We start from the raw sequence: 21445 nt of genomic DNA, 5'->3' as shown, positions 1-21445 counted from the left end.
GGGGCCTGATTTCGTGTCTCCATTTGGTCAGCTGGTCGAATCGTGCATTATCGATGTCTGTGCAGCGTGTGCCGGTGACCTGGACTGGATGGAATGTGAGGGCAGACGTACCTGTCGAGAAGGTTCTGGTCGACCAAGTCTGACCACCACAAGGTTGGGTCGCCGCATTCTGCAGCAAGCACGTCTGCCCCTGCATCCGAGAACACGTACTGGACCCCCTGCAAAATTCTGTGACGTACTGTACCATTGACCAGAGACAAGCGGCAGCCAGACTAAGGAACTACCGTCCTTGGCGTAAGGCGCCGTCAACACCATAACACATAAAACGGCTGCATTTGGAGAGTACAACGGTGTTACTCCTGAGGCCGTGGCGTGGGAAGTAACTGGGTATAACTTCAGGTCACCTCTGGTAGTGGTTGATGGATCTCTGACGGTACAACCGTTCGTCACGGACATACTGTGTACTGACGTGTTACCTCACAGGCGACAGTACTGTGGTACCATTTCTCAACAGAACCATGATCGTCCGCACACGACACGAGTCTGTACGAACAGTCTGTGTGACGTTGAGGTACTCCCGTGGCCATCAAGTTACCTAGACTCGTCATCGATAGAACTTGTGTGGGATCTGCTTGGAACTCAGCATCATTCTAGCGGCAGTATCCAGCACATCAAGAACCAGCTACGACAGTTGTCTGCCATATTGCTTGGGATACAGTGACACCTTTCTCAAGCGAATCAGTGTGTGCATGCCGGCTAGGGTGGGGGAAACGTCATACCGATAACTGGGCTCATCCTAGTGTGTCCTTTGTGAACTTGACTCGATTTTGTAATCACTGAAATAACATCACATATCCTCTCAACCCGTCAAGCTCCCTCACCTCCTCTCCTTCTGGGTGGATGACTCTTTTTGTCGGGCAGTGTAAACACTCCCTTCTTCTCCATAACATAGCTCCCCTTCTCCCCCCTTTTCTCCTTCCTTCTTTTTCCCAAAACTTGGTACTGTTTCCTATTTCCACTCTTCCATCCCCCATCTTTTCCAAAACAACCTCCCGCTAACTACCCTCTTTACTCACAGCTTAATCCCTCTATTTTTTTACAGTGAAGTACTCCGTTTTCACATGGTGATAACTATTGAACTACACTCCTGGAAATTGAAATAAGAACACCGTGCATTCATTGTCCCAGGAAGGGGAAACTTTATTGACACATTCCTGGGGTCAGATACATCACATGATCACACTGACAGAACCACAGGCACATAGACACAGGCAACAGAGCATGCACAATGTCGGCACTAGTACAGTGTATATCCACCTTTCGCAGCAATGCAGGCTGCTATTCTCCCATGGAGACGATCGTAGAGATGCTGGATGTAGTCCTGTGGAACGGCTTGCCATGCCACCTCCACCTGGCGCCTCAGTTGGGCCAGCGTTCGTGCTGGACGTGCAGACCGCGTGAGACGACGCTTCATCCAGTCCCAAACATGCTCAATGGGGGACAGATCCGGAGATCTTGCTGGCCAGGGTAGTTGACTTACACCTTCTAGAGCACGTTGGGTGGCACGGGATACATGCGGACGTGCATTGTCCTGTTGGAACAGCAAGTTCCCTTGCCGGTCTAGGAATGGTAGAACGATGGGTTCCATGACGGTTTGGATGTACCGTGCACTATTCAGTGTCCCCTCGACGATCACCAGTGGTGTACGGCCAGTGTAGGACATCGCTCCCCACACCATGATGCCGGGTGTTGGCCCTGTGTGCCTCAGTCGTATGCAGTCCTGATTGTGGCGCTCACCTGCACGGCGCCAAACACGCATACGACCATCATTGGCACCAAGGCAGAAGCGACTCTCATCGCTGAAGACGACACGTCTCCATTCGTCCCTCCATTCACGCCTGTCGCGACACCACTGGAGGCGGGCTGCACGATGTTGGGGCGTGAGCGGAAGACGGCCTAACGGTGTGCGGGACCGTAGCCCAGCTTCATGGAGACGGTTGCGAATGGTCCTCGCCGATACCCCAGGAGCAACAGTGTCCCTAATTTGCTGGGAAGTGGCGGTGCGGTCCCCTACGGCACTGCGTAGGATCCTACGGTCTCGGCGTGCATCCGTACGTCGCTGCGGTCCGGTCCCAGGTCGACGGGCACGTGCACCTTCCGCCGACCACTGGCGACAACATCGATGTACTGTGGAGACCTCACGCCCCACGTGTTGAGCAATTCGGCGGTACGTCCACCCGGCCTCCCGCATGCCCACTATACGCCCTCGCTCAAAGTCCGTCAACTGCACATACGGTTCACGTCCACGCTGTCGCGGCATGCTACCAGTGTTAAAGACTGCGATGGAGCTCCGTATGCCACGGCAAACTGGCTGACACTGACGGCGGCGGTGCACAAATGCTGCGCAGCTAGCGCCATTCGACGGCCAACACCGCGGTTCCTGGTGTGTCCGCTGTGCCGTGTGTGTGATCATTGCTTGTACAGCCCTCTCGCAGTGTCCGGAGCAAGTATGGTGGGTCTGACACACCGGTGTCAATGTGTTGTTTTTTCCATTTCCAGGAGTGTATATTAACGACATAGGAGACTATCTGAGTAACCGTCTTAGATTGTTTGCAGATGATGCTGTCATTTACCGTCTTGTAAAGTCATCAGGTGATCAAAACGACTTGCAAAATGATTTAGATAAGATATCTGTGTGGTGTTAAAAGTCGCAATTGACCCTGAATAAGGAAAAGTGTGAAATGAGTACTAAAAGAAATTGACTAAATTTCGATTACGCGATAAGTCACACAAATCTGAAGGCTGTAAATTGAACGAAATACTTAGGGATTACGATTACAAATAACCTAAATTTCAACGATTACATAGATAATATTGTGCTTAGAGCAAACCAAAGACTGCGATTCATTGGCAGAACACTTAGAAGGTGCAACAGGTCTACTAAAGAGACTGCTTACACCACGCTTGTCCGCCCTATTCTGAAGTACTGCTGTGCGTTGTGCGATCCACATCAGGTGGGACTGACGTATGATATCTAAAAAGTACACAGAAGGGCAGCTAGTTTTGTGTTATCGCGAAGTAGGGGAGATAATGTAACAGACATGGTATGTGAATTGGAGTGGCAATCATTAAAACAAAGGCGTTTTTCGTTGCGACGGGATCTTCTCATGAAATTTCTATCACCAGTTTTCTCCTCCGATTCGAAAACATTCTGTTGGCACCCACCTACATAGGGAGAAATAATTATCACTATAAAATAAGAGAAATCAGGTCTCGCACAAAAAAATTTAAGTGCTCGTTTTTAGCGCGTGCCGTTCGAGAATCGAACGGTAGAGTGACAGCATGAAGGTGGTTCATTGAATAGCGCAGTAATCAGGTAGCTGCGGATGTAGACGCAGATATGATGCAAAATCGTCGTAACTTCTGAACGGTTTGCGTTATGACTTTCGAACTGCACGGTTGGCCGCGGGGCATGATTGGAATTAATACGAACTGTCTGCTCTGGTTTAGCGACGAAGCCCACTTTGATTTGGATGGGTTTGTCAATAAGAAAAATTGGTGCATTTGGAGGACACAGACGCCGCATTTCGCGATCTAGAAGTCTCTTCACCCTCTACGGGTCACTGTGTGGTGTGCAATGTCGAGTCGCGGCGCGGTATTCGTTGATGGTTCGGCGAATATCGACAGGTGCCTGAAGGTTTTGGAAGATGATTTCATTCCCGTTATCCGTAGTGACTCTGATTTCGACAAAATGTGGTTCATGCAAGACGGAGTTCGACCCCATCGAAGCAGGAGAGTGTGTGATGTCCTGGAGGAACACTTTGGGACCGCATTCTGGCTCTGGGGTACCCAGAGGCCATGGCATGGGCCTCGATTGGCCACCGTATTCTCCGGTTATGAACACATGCAACTCCTTTCTGTGGGGCTGTATTAAAAACAAGGTGCACAACAATAACCCCAGAACCATTGCTGAGGTGAAAACAGGCATTCAGGAGATCATTTACAGCATCGATGTTCCGACACTTCAGCGAGTCATTAAGAATTTCGCTATTCGTCTTTGCAGCAACATCGCCAATGATGGCAGGCATATCGAACATGTCATAACCTAGATAGAAATATCTTTAGTGACGTTTACATGTTGAATAAAGTGTGTGCCCGCAATAGTTTCTGCTAATTCACGTTTTTTTTTTTTTCATGTAGTTCAATCATTGTCACCCTGTATATACACTGACTGTGTTATTAAAAGAAACCGGACAAGTGCAAGTAGTATCGCATTCCGAGCGTCCAGCTAAAATTTAATTGTGTATATAGACAGTCCACCCACCATGGGGATCGAGAATCTCGGTGATTTTTGCCTGTAATCGATACCGGTACTGGCATGATATTGGTCTTGGTAAATCTAAATCTTTCGAGAATGTTTAAGTTTGCAATTTAAGTTTAAATTTTGTGTATAATCTTGCATTCGCTACTGTAATTTTTCATTTATTTCATTAATTTTGGAGTTACGTTAGCATGCTATTTTAATAAGCAATTTCAGATGCTTTGACTTCATCTACTCCCGTCCCTATTGTCATTACTGGTTGCATTTGACGGAAATCTCCAGAGAAGAAAACAAAACAGGTTGCCATGAGGCTGTTGTTGTTACGTGAATGTCGAGTTGTTCTGTGGAATGCTTTAGTGGGTACATTATAGGATATCGGAACCTCAATGGAAATGCAGTCCTGCGTCAGCTACCAGGTTTACTTTGCTTTGAAACAAAGCATATGCTGTATGTGTCGTAGACATAGACTGTCGGGGGCTGTTTGTATGTAGAATGAGCTGATCGTCAAGGACCTGTGATGCTAGCTCTGGCGGTGGTAGGTTAGAATCCTTAGGTGGCAAAGGCATCGTTTAGAGGGTCGCAGCGACTTCAGCTTTATTGCAACTCAGTCAGTTAGGATGAAATATCTGTAAATGATGTATAAAAACCTTCCTCATGAATCAATCTACCTTTCACTGAAAACGAGATCAAAATCTCTGCAGTGCTTCCTGAGACTTTTTTTATGGATTACGAATGCAAGGTAAGTTTTTAAAGGCAAAAAAATATGTGATGTGATTACAATTTAACAATTGTTGGATTTTTTTTCTGTATTAGTACTGCGAAAACTTGCTTTTCGCCAAATTTCATAATTCTAGGTCAACGACCAGTAGCCAACAGGTTTTTATGAATGAGTTTATGAGTATAAAAATGTACTCGTGTGTTTTTGATAAATTGACTGAGAAGCTTAATTTTTTTTTACAACGCCAAGGAATCATAGACCTTAGTATGTGACATATAAGGGGAAATATGAAAATCGAATACCCGCCACAGTGAGAATATGAAATGGGTCGATTCAAAAATAATCACAAGTGTTAAGACGTATCCCACTTGGAGACGAGGCGATCAATTCCTGTTTCGGCCGCTGACGGATCCACAACCGCATCCTTTTTTACGCTTCTTCATCAGAATGAAACCAACATCAACGCATGCCTTTGTTCAGATCGCCAAAAATGTAAAAAGCACACTGTTACAGATCCTACTTGTACAGAGGATGTTGCAGTGTTTCGCAGAAAAACCGCTGAAACGTAGTCTTCGTCCAATTGGCAGTATGCGGGCGGGCGTTATCGTGCAATAGAATGATTCTGTTCCGAAGCATCCTGGGTGTTTTTCCTCTTTGGTGCGACACAGTTTCTGCAAATTGTACTTTACTTACAAAACTTTGACTCTAACAACGGTTTTAATAATATTCAAAACATAAACATATTTTTAGACACTACGTAGACTGGTTTGATGCAGCTCTCCATGCTACTCTATCCGGTGCAAGCTTCTTCATCTCCCAGTACCCACTGCAGCCTACATCGTTCTGAATCTGCTTAGTGTATTCATCTCTTGGTCTCCCTCTACGATTTTTACCCTCCACGCTGCCCTCCAATACTAAATTGGTGATCCGTTGATGCCTCGGAATATGCCCTACCAACTGATCCCATCATCTAGTCAAGCTGTGCCACAAACTCCTCTTCTCCCCAATTCTGTTCAATACCTCCTCATTGGTTATGTGATCTACCCACCCAATCTTCAGCATTCTTCTGAAGCACCACATTTCGAAAGCTTCAATTCGCCTTGTGTAAAGTATTTATCGTCCATGTTTCACTTCCATACATGGCTACGCTCCATACAAATACTTTCAGAAACGACTTCCTGACACTTAAATCTATACTCGATGTTAACAAATTTCTCTTCTTCAGAAACGCTTTCCTTGCCATTGCCAGTCTACATTTTATATCCTCTCTACTTGGACCATCATCAGTTATTTTGCTCCCCAAATAGCAAAACTCATTTACTACTTTAAGCGTCTCATTTCCTAATCTAATTCCCGCAGTATCACCCGATTTAATTCGACTATATTCCGTTATCCTCGTTTTGCTTTTGTTGATGTTCATCTTATATCCTCCTTTCAAGACACTGTCCATTCCGTTCAACTGCTCTTCCAGGTCCTTTGCTGTCTCTGACAGAATTACAGTGTCATCGGCGAACCTCAAAGTTTTTATTTTTTCTCCATGGATTTTAATTCCAACTTCGAATTTTTCTTTTGTTTCGTTTACTGATTGCTCAATATACAGATTGAGTAACATTGGGGAGAGGCTACAACCCTGTCTCACTCCCTTCCCAAACACTGCTTACCTTTCGTGCCCCTCGACTCTTATTACTGCCATCTGGTTTCTGTACCAATTGTAAATAGCCTTTCGCTCCCTGTATTTTACCCGTGCCACCTTCAGAATTTGAAAGTTATATTTTATAAATGCCCTTGGCTCAAGAGTGGTGATGTAGCGCTGTCAGTCCACCGTCGTCCTCATGGGTGACGGAATGAAATGACAACAACGGCAAAATACCGTGTCTCCAGCCTCTAGGATGATGAACCGGAATTTGCGTCGTTACTATCCTAAAATTTAACAAATTCTTCTATGCGTCGTCAAAAGATGAATATGAGCGTTTAATTGGGTGCTTATAACGTAACAAAAATGGAAGCGTGAACAGGAAATCGCGGCCCGGTATACTAGTGAGTGGATTGCACTAGGAAAACCAGATTATCGTTGTCAAATAAATGGAGGTCACGAGGATCATATCACGGATTTACTTATTTGTACGCTTTTCATAGTCCATTGGACAGTGCAAGTAATACGGTGCAATATTTAGGCGATTTCGAGAAAACCACAGAATAATTTTTAAGACTGTTTGACGTATAGGTGGTTGCGACCGTAAGAGATGGCGGCGGTCATGTGGTTAGCGTTCAAGCTGCGTAATCGGTGGATTGGTTGATCGAGTCCCACTGGTGTTCTTTATTGATTTATTTTTTATTTAATTTTTAAGTTATAGCCATATTACTTCATATATATTACATCTGAAAGGTAATACGATGAAAAGGCCCGTGCATTTGCACGAACTTTGAATTTTCAATATTATTTAGTTGTTTGCTAATTTTTATTATCACAACAAATATTATATTTATAATTATCTACAAGTAAACGACCAAACACATAAAGGTCTTCCGAAAATGTAAGCCTGTCGCTATTTCCGAAATCCCGCCATCGGGTGGGTTACGGGGAACTGCTTTGCACGTGGACGCCTCGATCTGCAAACAATGGTTTCGAGGACGAGGTACAGACTTGGAAAGACCTAGACAGACATCGATAAATAAAGGTATAATTAATTCTATTCAATAGTAGAATACACTATGCCATAATATGAGGGTAATATATGATCAGTCGTCGGATGTGCGTTCGACATTACAAGTTGCAGGATGATATTTTTCATACAGACACGAAAAAAAATAAATCAAAACGACATCCACTATATCGAATGAATGCGATTTTCCCGCATACACAAGTAATTTTCAGAATTTCAAATGAAAGACAAAGCTCGTTGAAATTTAAAAAAAAATTCCTTTTTTGCGACAATTCGGATGCAAACCGTGAGTAAGGCAACATTTTCGTAAATATCGGCGTCGAAAATTGGTGGTGCACGATTGAATGAATTCCCATCTTCAGTAGAAGCAATGTGTCTTTCGTTGTCAATCAAATATGAACGTTTTTATCTTGCCTATAGAAACAAAACGTGGATAATATTGGTAATATACAGGTGTTGAAACAGGAATTAAAAAAAAAAAGCGGGTCTCGATCTATCTATCAAGGGATTAGGGAGCTTATACGCTAACCACTGTTTTCACAAATTATAAAAACTTAGAACTCTATTTCACAATTTTTTTACATCGATACATCATTCTCATTCCAATTCTGATGACACTGCAGGACAGCACCATTTGAATTACTTCTTTCCTGCTGCTGCACCAACTTTGGATTTCTTTGTACCACGTACTTTTTTCTTTCTGTTTTTCCTTTCCTTGCACTGCTTCCTTGTTGCCTTTTGTTTCTCATACAGACCATGCCTCTGTAACCTGTATTTCGGTTCAAACTTCTTGGCATAATCAAGTGAATCATAAATGAAGGCTAACCCGGTTGATTTTTCACCTCCAAATGCTGTTCGAAATGCAAATACAAACACTGTATCTGGTGTAACTTTAAACATTTTACCGAGTTTTTCTCTTATGTCAGTTTTCTTCACAGACGGCTGTCCTGGATGCAAAACATCGTCAACCATCTGCTTTCGGCATCAGAGCCTATTTGTCATGAACTTTCGAATAGTTGCTGTTCCCTCATTCATTATTGGTAAAATGTAAATTTAACTGCAAGTAGAAACGGCACACTAAAAGTGCAATTCCGAATATATGTCAATAGAACGGAACACAAAAAATATTAAATAGACGAACGATGGGGTTTCCTACAACGGATATAGAATTTCAACATTCCACTTGACCGCCGCCAGCTCGCAGTCAAGGTTGCAGTGCACCAGTACATCAGTAAAGTGTAAAACTATCCTTGATTTTCTCGGAATCGCCTGAGTAGTACTTCTTATTTCATGCGCAACATGTTGTCCTAATGAACTATGAAAAGTGCAGATGCAGGAATCTCTTTGGCGAACCCACCTGTGGCGGCCCAATCGGTGTACATCTATTTCGGGATAAGAATCACGTTCCTGGGCCTCGGAAACGAGAGAATTAAAAGAGGCGAGGGAGGTCTCGCGAGGGGCATCAGTGTTGGGGTGGAGAGTTTCTGGGAGGGTGGGAGGGGCGCCGAGAAGAGGGGTGGCTCAAAGAGGGTGGGGGTGGGGGTGGGGGTGGGGGGCACGCGCCAGAGGCTGCGTGGCCGGCCGCGGACCACCTGAGCCGCCCCCACTAAATAATGCAGTGGGGGCGGCCGGGGGCGGCGCAGGATCCCCAGATAACGCTCTCTAATGAGCAAAAACGGCACTAAATTGTTAGCGCGCTGTGCCTGCCGCAGGACTAAATCACCGGCTTATTTAAAGTATCTGTTGTACCCTCCCCCGTCTTGTCTGATTCTATTAAGCAGCCCTTTCCAACTCCTCCCCACTCCCTTTGCCATAGGCACACGCAGCGCTACTGAGTGTTTCCATCTAAAAGACGCTAATACGAGGGTGAGTCAAATGAAAACATTAAACATTTTTTTAAATATTATTTATTGTGCAGCAGTGGTACAAAGCTGTATCATTTTTCAACATAATCTCCCCCAAGCTCAATGCAAGTCCTCCAGCGCTTACATAGTGCATAAATTCCTTTAGAAAAAATTTCTTTTGGTAGTCCGCGCAACCACTCATGCACCGCATGGCGTAACTCTTCATCTGAACGGATCTTCGTTTCTCCCATTGCGTCTTTGAGTGGTCCAGACATATGGAAATCACTTGGGGCAAGGTCTGGTGACTATGCTGGATGAGGAAGACATTCAAAATGCAGGTCTGTGATTGTTGCTACTTTTCTTAAAAAAAAAAAGAGAGGTGGGGCCCCTCCACGCCCGCACCAACGTGGTGACCACACCAAAAGTTCTACTGTCACCTCCGTCAACATGTTAGCTATCTACACTCCTGGAAATGGAAAAAAGAACACATTGACACCGGTGTGTCAGACCCACCATACTTGCTCCGGACACTGCGAGAGGGCTGTACAAGCAATGATCACACGCACGGCACAGCGGACACACCAGGAACCGCGGTGTTGGCCGTCGAATGGCGCTAGCTGCGCAGCATTTGTCCACCGCCGCCGTCAGTGTCAGCCAGTTTGCCGTGGCATACGGAGCTCCATCGCAGTCTTTAACACTGGTAGCATGCCGCGACAGCGTGGACGTGAACCGTATGTGCAGTTGACGGACTTTGAGCGAGGGCGTACAGTGGGCATGCGGGAGGCCGGGTGGACGTACCGCCGAATTGCTCAACACGTGGGGCGTGAGGTCTCCACAGTACATCGATGTTGTCGCCAGTGGTCGGCGGAAGGTGCACGTGCCCGTCGACCTGGGACCGGACCGCAGCGACGCACGGATGCACGCCAAGACCGTAGGATCCTACGCAGTGCCATAGGGGACCGCACCGCCACTTCCCAGCAAATTAGGGACACTGTTGCTCCTGGGGTATCGGCGAGGACCATTCGCAACCGTCTCCATGAAGCTGGGCTACGGTCCCGCACACCGTTAGGCCGTCTTCCGCTCACGCCCCAACATCGTGCAGCCCGCCTCCAGTGGTGTCGCGACAGGTGTGAATGGAGGGACGAATGGAGACGTGTCGTCTTCAGCGATGAGAGTCGCTTCTGCCTTGGTGCCAATGATGGTCGTATGCGTGTTTGGCGCCGTGCAGGTGAGCGCCACAATCAGGACTGCATACGACCGAGGCACACAGGGCCAACACCCGGCATCATGGTGTGGGGAGCGATCTCCTACACTGGCCGTACACCACTGGTGATCGTCGAGGGGACACTGAATAGTGCACGGTACATCCAAACCGTCATCGAACCCATCGTTCTACCATTCCTAGACCGGCAAGGGAACTTGCTGTTCCAACAGGACAATGCACGTCCGCATGTATCCCGTGCCACCCAACGTGCTCTAGAAGGTGTAAGTCAACTACCCTGGCCAGCAAGATCTCCGGATCTGTCCCCCATTGAGCATGTTTGGGACTGGATGAAGCGTCGTCTCACGCGGTCTGCACGTCCAGCACGAACGCTGGTCCAACAGAGGCGCCAGGTGGAAATGGCATGGCAAGCCGTTTCACAGGACTACATGCAGCATCTCTACGATCGTCTCCATGGGAGAATAGCAGCCTGCATTGCTGCGAAAGGTGGATATACACTGTACTAGTGCCGACATTGTGCATGCTGTGTTGCCTGTGTCTATGTGCCTGTGGTTCTGTCAGTGTGATCATGTGATGTATCTGACCCCAGGAATGTGTCAATAAAGTTTCCCCTTCCTGGGACAATGAATTCACGGTGTTCTTATTTCAATTTCCAGGAGTGTAATAGGTGGATCACAGGATGCTGGGCTGTGATGTTGTCCGTGCGTCTGGGTAAGACTACGCATTAACACGGTCCATCAGGTGATAGATAGTGGACGAAACGCGAGTGAGGGTAGCGATTTGAAGGGCAGAGGGAAAAAAGTGCCAAGGCTCGTGCAGTGGGAGAAAACCCTCTACGACAGTGGGATGGGTAGTAAGCGCAGTAGTGGCTGCGATAGTTGATGCAAGGTTGGGTTTGTTAATAAGGGTATCATGCATCATTACCGTGGCAAGCGATGGTGATGCATCCGAGTTTGCTGCAGCCGCTGCATTCTTGGAACAATCAAGATCGTTATTCAGTAGTGGAAGATCGGCCGTAGATCATCTCAGTGTGTTGGGGGTGTGTGGAGCTTGTCTGCATGTAGTGTACGGTACGGCTTCCCTGCGTGGTGCCAGTTATTCGGCAAGTGTGTTCCAGCTGGATATCCAGTAATGGTGTCTGATTAACAGGGGATCACCTGTACCGTTGTGTTTGCGTGTACTTGGCCATAGATGTTAGGTCCTTACAAGTATGTCTTTTGGTCTTTTATGTTTCCATCTATGGTTGTGGTCGTAGTTCCCCACATTCAGAATAAACGGGTTCTGCGAATGTCTAGAGTTTCTGTATAGTCTTGTATTGAGTTTGTGCATTACCTCCGTGAGAGTCTCAAGTAGGTATTCCCGGTGAAGGTCCGCGATGCGTGTGTATCGTGGAGCACTGCTTATGATTTTGAGTACTTTGTTTTGTATGATATGAATACGGCGCAAGCGTATGGGCGTACGTCATCAGGGGTCGAATAAGTGTCACGTACATGGACCTCGACACTCTTCTGTTCAGTGTGCTACCCCTGTTAAGCATAGGGTAGAGCTGTTTGAGCCTCTCGCTTGCTCGGTTGGTCATATCTTGTATGTGGTCCCCCGAGAGCAATTTGCGGCCCAGCCAGACACCGAGGTATTTCACTTTCTCGCGGAAACGATTTGGTTCAAATGGCTCTGAGCACTATGGGACTCAACTGCTGAGGTCATTAGTCCCCTAGAACTTAGAACTAGTTAAACCTAACTAACCTAAGGACATCACAAACATCCATGCCCGAGGCAGGATTCGAACCTGCGACCGTAGCGGTCTTGCGGTTCCAGACTGCAGCGCCTTTAACCGCACGGCCACTTCGGCCGACCGGAAACGATTTCGGCGTGCATGTAGAGTTATTGGTCTGCAGTATCGGTGTTTGCGCAGTTGCTTCTGTCTCCTAGCAAACAGAATGGCTTCGCACTTGTGGACGTTTAACACTTAATTTCTCCAACCAATCTTGCGCGAGGATGGCTGTGTCATCCGCGTAGATTGCCATCATTGTGTTGTGTGTGATAGGGAGATCGTTTATGTAGAGGTTAAACAGTAGGAGCCCTAAGATCCTTCCCTGGGGTACTCCCGCGTGTATACCCTGTCGTATTGATTGTTTTCCCTGCACGTCAGTGTTGAAACTCTTGTCTGTGAGGTACGAGTGTATCAGACGCACCAGCCCGTCTGGGAATCCCGCGACGCTGAGTTTGCGAATGAGGCCGTTGTGCCATAGACGGTCGAAATCCTTTTCGATGTCCAGGAACAGCGCCCCTGTTGCTTTGCTTGTGTTAAAGCCATGTGTTATATGTTCAACGACCCGTAAGAGTTGTGTTATGGAGTGGTGATTCCTGAAGCCGAATTGCTCCGGTCTCAGGATGTCATTTGTTGTGCAGTGCCTAGTGATGCGTTTGAGAATCACCTTCTCAACAATCTTGCTGAGCGAACTCAGAAGGCTGACGGGTCAGTAATTCTGTGGGGGCTGTGGTCTTTCCCCGGCTTCCTGAACATCAGGACCTTGGCCGTCTACCAAAAGGAGGGGAAGTGTTGGTGTTTTAGTATGGCATTCGTTATGTGTGTTAGGTACTCAGTAGCTTTATCCGTGAACTCCTGGAGGACACGGTTTTGAATGCCATCGTGACCAGGGGCCTTCCTAGCAGCGGAATGCATTATAGCCCAGGAGACTTCAGCTGTACTAGCGTGACGAATGTCGTCGCGTGATGGTTGGGCTAAAATGCGTGTAACCTCCTGGTCAGTAGCAAGTGTGAACACTGGATCTGATGGTACCAGGTTCGGTGTGAATGACGCTGCGAGTGTGCGGGCCATTAGTTCTGCTTTCGCCTCCGCTAAGTATGCAGGTCCGTCAGGCCCTCGGAGCGTTGGGGTGTACATTTTCTCCCTGGTGAAGTGTCGGGCTAGTTGCCACACGCCAGGTCGCGCGGTGTCCAGCCCTTCGAGTTTTTGGTTCCACTGTTGTGTTCTATGTGTTTGTATTTTATCGAGTATCATGCCCTGTAGCCTGTTAATGTGCCGTTTGAAGTACTGAGGCGATTCCTCATTGAGACTAGGCCCAGGATTTCATGGGACAGGGCCGCACTGTGTTGTTGTGAGGTGCGATTAGGTATGGTGCCCGCCGCTGCGTCCTGGACGGCGTTAGTGAGGGTTTCTACTGCCTCGTCAATTTTTGCTGTTTCGTTAATTTCGTCTATGGGTGGCATGTGGCTATCAAGCGTTTCCTTGAACGATGTCCAATTCGCACGCCCATAGTCCAACATGCTGCGTTGTTCCATGTGCTGCAGTGTTTCCTCAATGTATAGTATTACAGGTTGGTGGTTTGAGGGCAGATCGTTCTCAACGGCAACGTTGAGTGTCGATGTAATGCCCTTGATGAGGGCCATATCTAACACGTCTGGTCTGTCTCCCCTCTGGTAGGGAATGTGCGTCGATTAAGTCGGCGCTAGTGTAATGTAGTTTCAGCCTAGTGAATGTTCGTATAGTGTTTTGCCGTTGGGGTATCGTATGCGTGAATTCCATTATGGATGTTTTGCGTTCAGATCTCCAGTGACTATTACTCGCGGTGAGATGTTGAGTAGTGTGCTGGTATCGCGTGTTGAAATGCCTACAGGACTGTTGTATACCGATATCAGTGTAGTGTAGGCTCCGTTGAACTTGACCCTGACGGCCGTGGCCTCGATTTTTTCCCGTTCAGGGAGCTCTATGTTTGTGTGCTCAATGTCTTTGTGTATGACGATTGCAGTTCCACCTGCCACAGCGTCGCCCGCTCGGTCGGTACGATAGACGCAGTAGCCAGGAAAGCTTAATTGTTTGTGCGGTTTAAGCTTAGTCTCGCTCAGTAGCGCGACAAGCATTCCCTTGCGCTCCACGAACGCGGCAAATTCTACCATTTTGTTGTAGATCGAGTCTGCATTCCAGAACAGGATCTGTGACAGTGTGTGCGGGTTTGCGTTACGGGCCGTGTGTGGTATGTTATTCGTGTAAGAGTGTGAAATAGTGTCGTGATGGCAGTGTGTATGACAGCCCAGTATTGCCCGGGTTCGGCGCTCATGAGCTGGGTGATGAGTGTAGCGACGGCCGTCAGCACCTTGGTAAGGATTTGAACGGTCGTGTGTCGAGGCAATAGTGTTTCCAATATTCCCCCAGGCGATGTGTTGGTGTTGGGTGTGGCAGTCTGAGGTGCTGTTGTAGAGTTAGCGGCCGCTTGTGCTGGTATTGGTGTTTGTTAAGAGTGGCATTTGTGTTAATGTTTTGTGGCAGAGGTTGTGGCGCCTGTGATATTCTGTGGTGAGAGGGGTGGTGGTGTGGGTTACACCTACAACGACCAAATACACAGTGGGTAGCAGTAGTTACCAACAACATAGGTTATCAATCACAGAAATGTAAAAGAGACTTTACCCCTGTTAACTACAGTCATCACCTCAACCTTTAACTAATTCAGCACAAAACATGTTCCCAAAGACAACACGAGACTAACTGGCACCTGACAAGAGTTCAATAATATGACATTGAAATAACACATTTCATGTTGATTCCACTGTGGTAATGTCTCGGATTCATGAGCAACAACCAGATTCAAATTAACTTTCTCCTGCTGGAAAAATTTAGAGTGGGGGCCCTTAAACAGTTCCTTCCTTTATCGATCACTATGCACAGCTTAAAGAAATACTGTTCATTACAATAATACTGATTTCCAATCCCAATTTATATTAATTGTCTTGCAGTGCTTTATAACCACTTGTGCTGAAAATATACTTAATTAACTTCAAGATGATTTCAAGTTAAAGTTAAATTTCAAATAGGATCAAAATTAAGTGCCTTATAACATCACTTATGAAGCAAGTGATTTTAACTAACCACAATTATGTTCATTAGTACTAAAACTTTGGCATTTTCAAAGTAAAGGTGGTTCATAACAAATTAAAACCTTTCATCAGTTCAATAATATGTGCCTCTCTATTTATCTGTGAAACAAGTAATTCGACTAGCAACATTTATGCACTTTAGTACTGAAATTTGAGCACATTTAAATAAAAGCAAGTTAGAATTTCTTCATAAATAGGATACTCAGTCTTCAGCACTGTTAGGATAGGACCCTACTTGGTATTATGAAGAGGGAAGTTTCAATGTTCAAACACAAACTTTGCAACACACACAAGCATACTGGTTCATACTGACATACATATCTGTTTTCCAAAGTAGTTGAAGCAGTGGCGCAGTAGTGGTGGCAAACACGTGCTGGCTATCAGGTCTCCTTCTGGCAGTTTTAAGCTCTATTTAATTCTTCATGGCGACGTAATCATCATCTTCAGAGCCTTTCCAAATACGAGAGCACCCATTTACAGCCGGGACCACATCTGAGGTCATTCCATCATAGATTTGGTTTCAGAACGCCTCACTTCGCACCTGCAGTGTTGATTATGCGACTGCTGGCCACTGACTGCCTAACGTGCTCTCTCTCTCTCTCTCTCTCTCTCTCTCTCTCTCTCTCTCTCTCCCTCTCTTGCTACCCAGATTAACCACCACTTCCACCTTTTCTCGTGTGCCAAGCCCCTTCCGTAATGGAGAGGGTTCCCTACGCCTTTTAAGTTGCATCATATAATAAATGAACCAGTTTTTTGCATACAATTTTGTTTTTATACACGTATTTAATAAAGTTTCATCATTTAAGCACACTGTTAAGTTAAACAAAAATATACATCACAAATTTCCCTCCAACAATTCAAAGATTTTAACTCATACAGAATAAACACTTAATAGGTATATACACTTAATTACAATGTACCAATTACTCACAATCGATAAAGGTGATCAAAAAATGTTCAAATGTGTGTGAAATCTTACGGGACTTAACTGCTAAGGTCATCAGTCCCTAAGGTTACACACTACTTAACCTAAATTATCCTAAGGACAAACACATACACCCATGCCCGAGGGAGGACTCCAACCTCCGCCGGGACCAGCCTCACAGTCCATGACTTCAGCGCCCAAGACCGCTCGGCTAATCCCGCGCGGCGATAGAGATGTTACAGGTTCCTTATTCATAAGATGGAAAGTTACTTAAGTTGTGGTTTCAAGCTCTTCTGTATAGTTCACGATATCCTCATTGCTGGTGAAGTACGAAGTCCGCTATGAACACCAGTGTAAATATCATTCGTTTCTTTCTTCAAGACAATTCCCAGCCGCATTCTGCAAGGGCAATGAAGACGTACCTCAGCTTTTACGATGGGAAGTACACTACTGGCCATTAAAATTGCTACTCCACGAAGATGACGTGCTACAGACGTGAAATTTAACCGACAGGAAGAAGATGCTGTGGTACGCAAATTATTAGCTTTTGAGAGCATTCACACTAGGTTGGCGCCGGTGGCGACACCTACAACGTGCTGACATGAGGAAAGTTTCCAACCGATTTCTCATACACAAACGGCAGCTGACCGGCGTTGCCTGGTGAAACGTTGTAGTGATGCCTCCTGTAAGGAGGAGAAATGCGTACCATCACGTTTTCGACTTTGATTAATGTAGGATTGTAGCCTATCGCGATTGCGGTTTATCGTATCGTGACATTGCTGCGACCAAAAAGTTTTAATTTTCACAGTGGTTTCTCAGATTGGATTCCGTAGAAATGTTGGAACACGGTAGGCAATACTGACCTTACGACTTATCTTAGAAGGAAGATTAAAGAAAGGCAAACCTACGTTTCTGGAATTTGTAGACTTAGAGAAAGCTTTTGACAATGTTCACTGGAATACTCTCTTTCAAATTCTAAAGGTGGCAGGGGTAAAATACAGGGAGCGAAAGGCTATTTACAATTTGTAGAGAAATCAGATGGCAGTGATAAGAGTCGAGGGACATGAAAGGGAAGCAGCGGTTGGGAAGGGAGTGAGACAGGGTTTAGCCTCTCCCCGATGTTATTCAATCTGTATATTGAGCAAGCAGTAAAGGAAACAAAACAAAAATTTGGAGTAGGTATTAAAATCCAGGGAGAAGAAATAAAAACTTTGAGGTTCGCCGATGACATTGTAATTCTGTCAGAGACAGCAAAGCACTTGGAAGAGCAGTTGAACGGAATGGACAGTGTCTTGAAAGGAGGAGATAAGATGAACATCAACAAAAGCAAAACGAGGAAAATGGAATGTAGTTGAAATAAGTCGGGTGATGCTGAGGGAATTACATTAGGAAATGACACACTTAAAGTAGTAAAGGAGTTTTGCTATTTGGGGAGCAAAATAACTGATGATGGTCGAAGTAGAGAGGATATAAAATGTAGACTGGCAATGGCAAGGAAAGCGTTTCTGAAGAAGAGAAATTTGTTAACATTGAATATAGATTTAAGTGCCAGGAAGTCGTTTCTGAAAGTATTTATGTGGAGTGTAGCCATGTATGGAAATGAAACATGGACAATAAATAGTTTGGACAAGAAGAGAATAGAAGCTTTTGAAATGTGGTGCTAAAGAAGAATGTTGAAGAGTAGGTGGGTAGATCACATCACTAATGAGGAGATATTGAATAGGATTGGGGAGAAGAGAAGTTTCTGGCACAACTTGACTACAAGAAGGGATCGGTTGGTATGACATGTCCTGAGGCGTCAAGGGATCACAAATTTAGCATGGAGGGCAGTGTGGAGGGTAAAAATCGTAGAGGCAGACCAAAAAATGAATAGACTAAGAAGATTCAGAAAGATCTAGGTTGCAGTAGGTACTGGGAGATGAAGCAGCTTGCACAGGATAGATTAGCATGGAGAGCTGCATCAAACCAGTCTCAGGTCTGAAGACCACAATAACACAACAACAACGGTGGTTTCCATTTCGTGACCGATCGCACCGTACTTTCCGAACAGCCCTCGCATAATAAAGATTAATACGTACTGTGCGTTCGAGGTATTCTTTTCTACTTACTTAGGGACATTTAGAGCGACAACTGTTTTGAGACTGCAGCGCCCCCACCGCCACGCAGACTGCCCTGGCTGCTTCTCGCCCTGCCCTGGCCTCTCCCAGCGAGTCCCCTGTGGCCGCCTTTGGCCGGGCAGTCCCGCGCGGCAGCCGCAGCCGCCGGCGTGTCGGCGCGCTGACGTGCTGTTTGTTGCCAACAGCTCGCGGCCGCCGCTGCTGCTGCCGCTACGGCCCGCAGGTGCGCCGCGTTTGAGGGACGAGCTGCGAACGCCCCTACGCCAGGCCAGGAGGCGGTGCAAGAACAGGCGCTCCGCAGCCAAGGTTACTAGCGGCGCGTACACCGCACAGTGACGCAGACCCGCGCAGGCGCTGTCGGTGTCGCTCGTCGGCTCTGCGGAGAAAACAAACCGACAGCCGACGCACCTGCCGTGCCGCGCCACTTCCTTCCCTGTACGAACAGCCACGACCAAAAATTCAGATAGTCTGCTAACAGACAAGGAAAGCACAACTGGAAGTGGAGTGAGGCAAGGCTGCTGCCTCTCCCCAACACTGTTTAACATACAGGCTTACAATTATTGAACTACACACATCAAAAAAAGTATTGCATCCCCTCGGTTCCTAGAGTTCCGTTACCTATACAGAAAATTGGAATAGAGATCAACATAAACATCATTTCCGCCCTTTTTACTGCTCATCAAAACCACACATTGCATGTTGTACCACCATACAGCGAGACCTTCAAAGCTGATGGCCCAGACTACTGTACACACCAAACATGGTTCAAATAGCTGTAAGCACTATGGAACTTAACATCTGAGGTCATCAGTCTCCTAAACTTAGAACTACTTAAACCTGACTAACCTAAGGACACCACACACAGCCATGCCCAAGGCAGGATACGAACCTGCGACCGTAGCAGGCGCACGGTTCCGGACTGAAGCGCTTACAACCGCCACAGCGGCCGGAACTGTACACACCGGTACCTCTAATACCCAGTAGCACGTCCTTTTGCATTGACGCATGAGAGTATTCGTCGTGGCACACTATCCACAAGTTCATCAAGGCACTGTTGGTCCAGATTGTCCCACTCCTCAATGGCGATTCGGCGCAGATCCCTCACAGTGGTTGGTGTGCCACGTCGTCCATAAACAGCCCTTTTCAATCTATCCCAGGCACGTTCGGTAGGCTTCATGTCTGGAGAACATGCTGGCTACTCTAGTCGAGTGATGTCGTTGTCCTGAAGGAAGTCAATCACAAGATGTGCACGATGGGGGCGGGAATTGTCGTCCATGAAGACGAATGCCTCGCCATTCTGCTGCCGATATGGTTGCACTATCGGTCGGAGGATGGCATTCACGTATCGTACAGCCGTTGCGGCGCCTTCCACGACCACCAGCGGCGTACGTCGGCTCCACATAATGCCACCCCAAAACAGCAGGCAGCAGGGGACCTCCACCTTGCTGCACTCGCTCGACAGTGTGTCTAAGAGGTTCAGCCTGACCGGGTTGCCTCCAAACACGTCTCCGACGATTGTCTGTTTGAAGGCACACGCGAGAACGTGATGTCAATCCTGAGCGGTCCATTCGTCATGTTGTTGGACCCATCTGTATCGCGCTGCACGGTGTCGTGTTTGCAAAGGCGGACCTCGTCGTGGACGTCGGGAGTGAAGTTGCGCATCATGCAGCCTATTGCGCACAGTTTGAGTTGCAACACGACGTCCTGTGACTGCACGAAAAGCATTATTCAACACGCTGGCGTTGCTATCAGAGTTCCTACGAGCCATAATCCGCAGGTAGCGGTCATCCACTGCAGTAGTAGCACTTGGACGGCCTGAGCGAGGCATGTCATCGACAGTTCCTGAGTCTTTGTATCTCCTCCATGTCCGAACAACATCGCTTTGGTTCATTCCGAGGCGATTGTATACTACACTTGTTGACAGCCCTTCCTGGCACAAAGTAACAACGCAGATGCGATCGAACTGCGATATTGACCTTCTATGCATGGTTGATCTACAGACAACACTAGCCGTGAACCTCCTTCCTGGTGGAAAGACTGCTAGTGATCGGCTGTCGGACCCCCTCCTTCTAACAGACGCTGCTCATGCATTGTTGTTTACATCTTTGGGCGGATTTAGTGATATCTTGGAACATTCAAAGGGATTGTGTCTGTGATGCAATATCCACAGTCAACGTATGTCTTCAGGAGTTTGGGAACCGGCCTGATGCATAACTTCTGAAAGGTTTGCGTTAGGACGTTCAATCTGCGCGGTTGGCAACAGGGCATGAAAGGAATTAGTATGCGATTGCGCACGCGTCTTGTTGTTCTCGGCCATTTGCTCGTGAAAATGTCACGGTGCAGCGTGCCTGAGCATATAACCCTTGTGAAGCCCTACCATGGGAGGAGTAACAGCCCAACTGCGGCTGAAAGGAAGTTTGCGGCTGAGTTCGAGATGAAGACAGCCCGTGCATGTATGCTAACAATCAAGAACTTGATTCTCGCTTAGAGAGAACGGGTAGTTTTCGTGACGGCAGTGTTGTCAATGTCGGTCGTCCAAAAAATGGTGAAAACGCCTGAAAACACCCAGAGTACACCCGTTGTCTTTCAGACCAGCCCCAAGAAATCGATCGGACGAGCTGGAAAACAGGTTGGAATCAACCGGGAGACACTGCGATAAATTGTTGTTGAAGACCTGCACCTCTTCCCTTACAAAATTCAGATCCATCAGCCAATAAGCCCCAGCAGTTGTCTTTCGTCAAC

The sequence above is a fragment of the Schistocerca cancellata genome, chromosome 5 (assembly GCF_023864275.1).
Source record: "Schistocerca cancellata isolate TAMUIC-IGC-003103 chromosome 5, iqSchCanc2.1, whole genome shotgun sequence".
Taxonomy (NCBI): domain Eukaryota; kingdom Metazoa; phylum Arthropoda; class Insecta; order Orthoptera; family Acrididae; genus Schistocerca; species Schistocerca cancellata.
The sequence above is the reverse complement of the archived record's forward strand: the minus strand, read 5'-3'. Positions refer to the sequence as shown.